General features: G+C 40.5%; 1 pseudogene; it reads left to right on the forward strand.

Annotated features, from left to right (window-relative positions):
• Positions 1-248: 248 nt before the first annotated feature.
• LOC122739576 lies at positions 249-6,691 on the forward strand (annotated as a pseudogene).
• The last annotated feature ends 905 nt before the right edge of the window (positions 6,692-7,596 follow it).

Consider the following 7,596-nt stretch of genomic DNA (forward strand, 5'->3'; position numbering starts at 1 on the left):
CCCTCGCCCCACCCCATTCCAACATCTGCGTTCCATGAGCTTGAAAGAATAGATGTGGACGGTGAAGAGCGCACACTTAGAATTTTTTTTTTTTAATTTTGGGATAATGAGGGTTAAGTGACTTGCCCAGGGTCACACAGCTAGGCACACTTAGATTTCTACTTTGCTAAACAAGTCGAGGTAAGGGACGTGATTGTGGCCTAGGATCGGGAAACCTCCGTCCTCCGGTTAGACGAAACCTCGCGAGAATGTGGGTTATCTTCGATGGCATCACCAGCATCCTTCTGAGAAGAGACTGTATATTTGCTGTGGCCTTTGTTTGGAGACCTTGGAACCCTATGACAGACTGTTCCCCTTTTGGTTCTGTTTTAAAATACTTAAAAAAATTTTTTAAATGAATTTTACCACCATCAAAAACCACAAACATTGCCTGATGCAGAGAAAGAAAAGAATAAATTCATGCTTTACGAACTTGGGATTCTGTAAAATGTGGCCGTTGGCTCCAGGCCAATAGAAACAAGTGGTGCGAATTTAGATAATATGATAGGGGTGGGGTCATTCCCTCCATTTTTCGGGGTCTGATTGCGTGGCAAACAACCCGGGTCACACAGGTTTTCAAAAGTCCATGAAGTTGTGTCAGGCAAGAAGCAGTTATTAAGCGAGCTACCCAAAATGGCCAACCCAGTTCCTACCCTCAGGGAGCTTACATTCTAATGGGGAAGACCTGTCCATATCGCTGGGGACATGCCACGTGAATAGAGATTCGGTGGGAGAGAGCCCCAGAGGGAGGGTCCTAGAGGCTGAGGGGATTAGGAAGGGCCCTCCCGAGGGGGGTGAGGGTGATCACTGCAGAAATGGGGAAGAAAGGCAAGTATAAATGGCAAAGAGACCCTCATGGCTGGATCAGAGAGCCTTTGGGGGGGGGGGTGACGTGTGAAAAGTCTGGAGGGGCCCAGGTTGTGAAACAGAATTAAATGCCAGAGGGGTTTATTGTTTATCCTAGAGGTTATAGCGAGCTCTGGGAGTTTTCATTAGTAGAGGTGACAGAGGGGATGATCAAATTACTCTAAAATGATGCAAAGTCAGGTGAGCAGAGCAGAGATAAGGAAACCATTTATACAGTGTTAATATTATAGAGAAGAACAATTTTGAAAGACTTTAGAACTCTCATCAAGGCAATGATAAACCACAAGTCCGAGAAAATAAAAATGAAATATGCCTCTTCCTGACAAAGAGAGGGTAAACTTGAAAGTCCTGAAAGATCCCATATGGAGTTTTGACCCACAGTTTAAGAAGCTTTGGTTTATGTGACTGCACATATATTAATTATATCAGATAGTTTGCTCTCTTGGGGAGGGTGGAGGGGAAGGAGGGAGAAAGGAAAATTTGGAACTCAAAATCTTTCAAAATACGAATGTTGAAAATCGTCTTTACATGTAATTGGAAAAAATTAAATGATACTATTAAAATTGAAAAAAATTAAAGGATGCCAGATTACTTTGATGCATATATATGTGTGTGTGTGTATATATGTATATGTATATGTATATGTATGTGTATGTGTATGTGTATGTGTGTATATATATATAATGTCAGTTATAAGGAGGCAGCTGGGTGGCGCTCACCGGCCCTGGAGTCAGGAGGACCTGAGTTCAAGTCCAGCCTCAGACACTTGACACTTATTAGCTGTGTGACCCTGGGCAAGCCACTTAATCCCCATTGACGTGGGAAGAAAAAAAAAGTCAGTTATAGTCAAACGGTGTCTACATCTTCTTTGCCAAAGCCCTTTGGCTTTTATTTGAGTACAGATTAATACATGTGAAGTTTTAAAAACATTTTCAGTTTAAAAGTAACATTAATAGTGAAAATTGAGCCCTCTGAACCTTCCAGTTCCTATGCCAACATACCATTATGGTATGAGAACCATTTCCTGTTCATTTTTCTTCTGCTTGTAATCTTTTGATTTTCCTTGTTGAATGTGCTTCCGGTGACTGTGTTTAGTTGGATATCCTACCAAGCTTTGTTTGAGCTCTTTTTGTTCTTCACTGCTTCTTTACATTTTATGATATAGTACTGCTCATAATTACTTATCTTCCTTAATGCGATTTTGCCAACAAGTATAAATTCTAACCCACTTCTCACTCCTTTCTCTTACAATCTGGCTTCCAATCTTATCATTGCACAAAAATTTCTCTCTCCAAAGTTACTAATTATATTTTAGTTGCCAAATCCAATGGCCTTTTCCCAATCCTCAGTCTCCTTGACTTCACTGTTGCCTTAGACACTGCTGATCACTTGAGCAAAACCCACAGAAGAAATCATCTTCTAACCAAGCACTGAAATCATCTTCTAACCAAGGACAGCTTGGAAGATTCTGTGCTGAGACAGGAGTGGAGCCCAACCCCACAGTCACCCTGACACAGATCCAGTCCCAGGAAGGCCTCTCCAGAGAAAGAGCCCCCCGCCCAGAGCCTCTTAATCAGCTGCAACGCCAGGGTCATCTGGAACTAAGCTCACAGTCTGGTGAGAAGGCTGAGCCCTGGGCAGGGTACTACAGGGGTCTATGCTGGTGCTAAGGCAAAACTTGGGTTTTTCACCCCTGCTGGGCACCAGAAGGTACGCTTGAGTAGCAGTGGTCCAGGTGGTAGGGGCACAGGCTCATCAGAACTGACCACCATAACACACAAAGCTGGTTGATTAGCAACTTGGTCTGGGCTCATCTATGGACCAGGGAACAGGCCAGGTAAGTGAAGAACTTGATCCTCCTTAAATCATACCACCTGGGACCTTCTGAAGCTTGGGATAGTGCAGCCTGGAAACAGTGCCCCACTTTAAGGAGCTTTTAAAAGTCAAGTAAAAGAAAGGCAAGATGAGCAGACAAAGAAAGGTGAGGACCATAGAAAGTTTCTTTAGTGACAAGGAAGATCAAGGTGCACCCTCAGAGGAAGATGTCAACTTCAGGGCCCCTATATCTAAAGCTTCCAAGAAAAATATGAATTGGTCTCAGGCCATAGAGGTGCTCAAAAAGGACTTTGAAGATAAAGTTAAAGAGGTAGAGGAAAAATGGAAAGAGAAATGAGGGTGATGCAGGAAAGACATGAGAAAAAAGTCAACAGCTTGAAAAGTCAAATTGGCCAAATAGAAAAGGAGGTACAAAAGCTCTCTGATGAAAATAATTGCCTAAGAATTAGGATTGAACAAATGGAAGCTAGTCACTTTATGAGAAATCAAGACACAATAAAGCAAATCCAAATGAATAAAAAATAGAGGACAATGTGAAATATCTTCTGGGAAAAACTGCTGACCTGGAAAATAGGTCCAGGAGAGATAATTTGAAAATTATTAGTCTACCTGAAAACTATGAACAAGGAAAGAGCTTAGACATCATCTTCCAAGAAATTGTCAGGGAAAATTGCCCTGATATTCTAGAAGCAGAAGCTAAAATAGAAATTGAAAGAATTCACCGATTGCCTCCAGAAAGAGATCCCAAAAGGAAAACTCCTAGGAATATTATAGCCAAATTCCAGAGCTCCCAGGTCAAGGAGAAAATAGTGCAAGCTGCCAAAAAGAAAGAATTCAAGTACTATGGAGCCCCAGTCAGTATAACACAGATCTAGCAGCATCTACATTAAAGGACCAGAGGGCATGGACTATGATATTACAGAGAGCAAAGGAATTGGGATTACAACCAAGAATCATAAATCCATCTTTCAGAGGAAAAAATGGGACTTCAATGAAAAAGAGGACTTTCAGGCATTCATGATGAAAAGACTCTGCTGATCACTTGATACTCTTTGATACATTCTTTCTAGGTTTTCAGGAGTTTTACTCCTACCTAACTGTTCCTTCTCTGTCTCCTTTGCTGGATCCTTCTTCAGATCATTGGTCCTTTACTGGGACCTCTTCTCTTTACCCTCTGTGCTATTTTACTTGGTGATCTCATCAGCTGCTATGGATTTAATTACCAACTTTGTGCTGATGATTCTCAAATCTAGTTGTTGTGCCCTGGTCTTTCTGCTAACCTCAAATCTTGCATCTCCAACTTGGATATACAGTAGACATCTTAAATTCAATATGTCTAAAAGAGATCTTATTATCTTTCCTCTTAAACTATCCCAGGAAGGAGGGTCTGGAGTGTCAGGCTTGGAGTCAGGGAGACTCATCTTCATGAATTCAAATCTGCCCTCAGATACTTACTAGCTGTGTGACCCTGGGTAAGTCACTAAATCTTGTTTTCCTCCATTCCTCATCTGTAAAATGATCTGGAGAAAGAAATGGTAAACTACTCTAATATCTTTACCAAGAAAACCCCAAATGCAATCACAAAGAGTCAGACACAACTGAAATGATTTAATAGCAACAAACTTTCCCCACACCTCCTACCTTCCCTATTACTGTAGAAGGCAGCACCATCTTCCCTACTCCAATCCATTTTCCATTCCCACTAAAGTGATTTTCCTAAAACACAGACCCAGTTATGTAACCCTCCTACTCAATGAACTCCAGTGGCTTCCCATTGTCTCTAGGATAAAATATCACCAGTCATCTTGACTCTGTTCCACTATTGGACTGAAATGACTCTGGAAGATAGACTGGGGCTGATGAATTCATGCAACTCTGCTTCACTTAAATCCAATTTATGCACAAGTCAAAAGATAACACCCATAGGGCCAAGACAACAATAGAGGGAGAGGTGGTGCATGATTGTTTTGTCCACAGATGACTGTACACTCAGTGCAAGCCTCTGAAGCTGAGATAAAACAATGTATGGATAGATTCACTGCTGCTCGTGCTAATTTTGGCCTAATAATGAACACCAAGAAAAAGCAGGTGCTCCACCAGCTAAGACCACACTATCCATATGTGGAACCATCAGCAAATGAAGAAATGCTGAATGCTGTGGGTAAGTTTACTTACCTTGGCAGTATACTTTGGGATATCCATATTGATAATGATGTTGCCAGAGCTAGCTCAGCATTTGGGAGATGCTGAAGGAAAGAGAGAAGTATTAGACTGCCTACCACACCAATGTTGTACAGAACTGTTGTGCCGACCACATTGTTGTGTGCTTGTGGCACCTGAACAGTATACCAATGGCATGCCAGGAAACTGAATTGCTTCATTCAAACTGTGTCAGGAAAATTCTGAGGATCATGGGGCAGAGTAAGGTACCAGACACCGAGATCCTTTTTTGAACTAAACTGTCAAGCATTCAAACTCTTACTGCAGAAAGCTCTGGTGGGCTAGAAGGATATTCTTTCTGGCAGAAGAGATACCATCCATGAAAGCAAAGTAAATAACATAGATGAAATTAAAGAGAGTACTCCTAACTACAAGCATAAACCAAACATGGACTTTGAGGAAAAGCCTTTGAATTTATCCAGTGGATCTGCCCAAGAATGTTCAACTGTTTTTCTCAGAAGAGGTTTATTAACAACAACCACCTGCCCATTTTATACTTACAGAACATTTTACCCAGAAGTTCTAAGGATGCATCAGAGGTTAATGCACAGATATAATCCTGACATTCATAAAAATGGTAGAAATAAGTCTTCTGTCAAAAGCAGGTGTACTGGATGCCCACCAGCTTTACTTGGAAAAGATGTGCCTCAGGGGCAGCTAGGTGGCACAGTAGATCAAAGCACCAACCCTGGATTCAGGAAGACCTGAGTTCAAATCCAGTCTCAGACACTTGACACTTACTAACTGTGTGACCCTGGGCAAGTCACTTAACCCTCATTGCTCTGCAAAAAAAATTAAAAATTTTAAAAAATAAGGACAATGAGAAATTTAAACGAAGTCAAAAGACATAAAAGATGTGCCTCCCTTATCTACCAATTCACATAAACCTAAGGTTTCTAATAACTCAGTCAAAGTCACTGCAGCCAGAGAGAAAGGTAAACGATGCCCACCCTTGCTGAGCAAAGTTCCACTTTCTTCAGGAATAGATTCCAGCACTTTAGCCCCAAGTAACCTGAAGTCTCATATATGACAGCAGAATATTGGAGTTAAAGCAGTTGTGATTAGACAACAGTCAGATGCATTTGAAAACCAGTGCTTCTCCAGTCCCTGACAGAATAAAAAGACCAGACACAAAATTAAAATCTCTGAGCATGTCTCCTCAACTTGGCATAGTAGGCAGTAATGTCAATGTTTCCTCTGTCTATCCTCTTAAAAGTGACTCTCTGTGGCCTAATAATCAAGGAAGAGAATATTTCTATAATCAAAATGTTTGCAATGTCAGTGTGGAATTTGGTGAACCATCTTCAAAAAGAATGAAAGCTAATATACTTGCTCTTGAACATGACTGCGACAATAGCCAATTCCAGAAGAGAATGTGATATAAACAGAAACGGTGTTGCAAACAGAATTGCAAATCTATTACCTCAGGATTGATATTGTCTACCTTGTCCTTTGTCCATCTGTGTTGCCAACCAAGCAAGGGCTCCTGAATTCAAATGAAGTTGATTCTCCAAATAGACTGATTGTCCTAAAGTCCTATGAGCCATTTGATCCTGGACCACTTTATAGTTCTTGTGGATAGAGTGGTAGTCTAGCATCAAGCTCTGCAATAAGAAGGAAAAAAAGGCTTATGTCTAATCAACAGTTATCAAATAGCATGCTGCAAAAAAGAAACTATGAGAGTCTTATTACTAACATACATTATTGACCTAATAACAAGAAAACTTGATTTTTGGGGGGGAGGAAAGGGTCTTAGAAGGACATAAGTACATATTCTCTATGGAGTTACCTTCAGTTCATCTTTTGAGAAAATGAACAGTGGAAATTACTGCAATAAGTTGTGATTGTACTGTACATATAAAGAACACTATGGTTTTGTAATGTTGGTTCTGTTTAAAATATGTACCAAATAGCAATAAAAATTGTAGTTGGAAAAGTTAGGTTATAAAAGTGGAGAATATGTATCTCTGGTTTTACCTTGAATAATTTTTTTTTAGAATTGACCAAATATTAAGTAGTTTTTTGAATACTTAAGCACTGCTGAAAAGTAACTGGGGGAGGGAGGGAGGGAGTCTACAATGCTTGCAGCTCAGATGAAATTTTGTAAATATCTATTGGAGGGGCAGCTAGGTGGCGCAGTGCATAGAGTACTGGCCCTGGATTCAGGAGGACCTGAGTTCAAATCCAGCCTCAGACACTTGACACTTACTAGCTACATGACCCTGGGGAAGTCACTTAATCCCAATTGCCTCACCAAAAACAAAACAAAACAAAACAAAAACAAACAAACAAAAATTATCTATTGGAAAACCTACCTGTTTAAATACTGTGGTTCAGGTGCCCCTCCCCCCCCATTCCTTCCTCCCGGGACTCCTTTCAAGGTAGCTCAACTTTTTGAGCAGTTTCTGATCTTGTGCTTTTTCAGTTAGGATAGGCTTTATTTTAAAACAAATTCCTAATGATCTGTATGATATCAAATCCTAGGCAATCTAACTTTGTCCTTATGCAAATTGATATGAATACACCTAATTAAAGTATTGACCCTCTCTACCAATTTGTGCTACATATAATAATAAGATGACTTCTGAATTTTCAGTTCCCTTTTACTGCAAATTATTTGAGAATGCTAGCTGA

The sequence above is a fragment of the Dromiciops gliroides genome, chromosome 2 (genome assembly GCF_019393635.1).
Source record: "Dromiciops gliroides isolate mDroGli1 chromosome 2, mDroGli1.pri, whole genome shotgun sequence".
In the NCBI taxonomy this organism is placed as follows: Eukaryota; Metazoa; Chordata; class Mammalia; order Microbiotheria; family Microbiotheriidae; genus Dromiciops; species Dromiciops gliroides.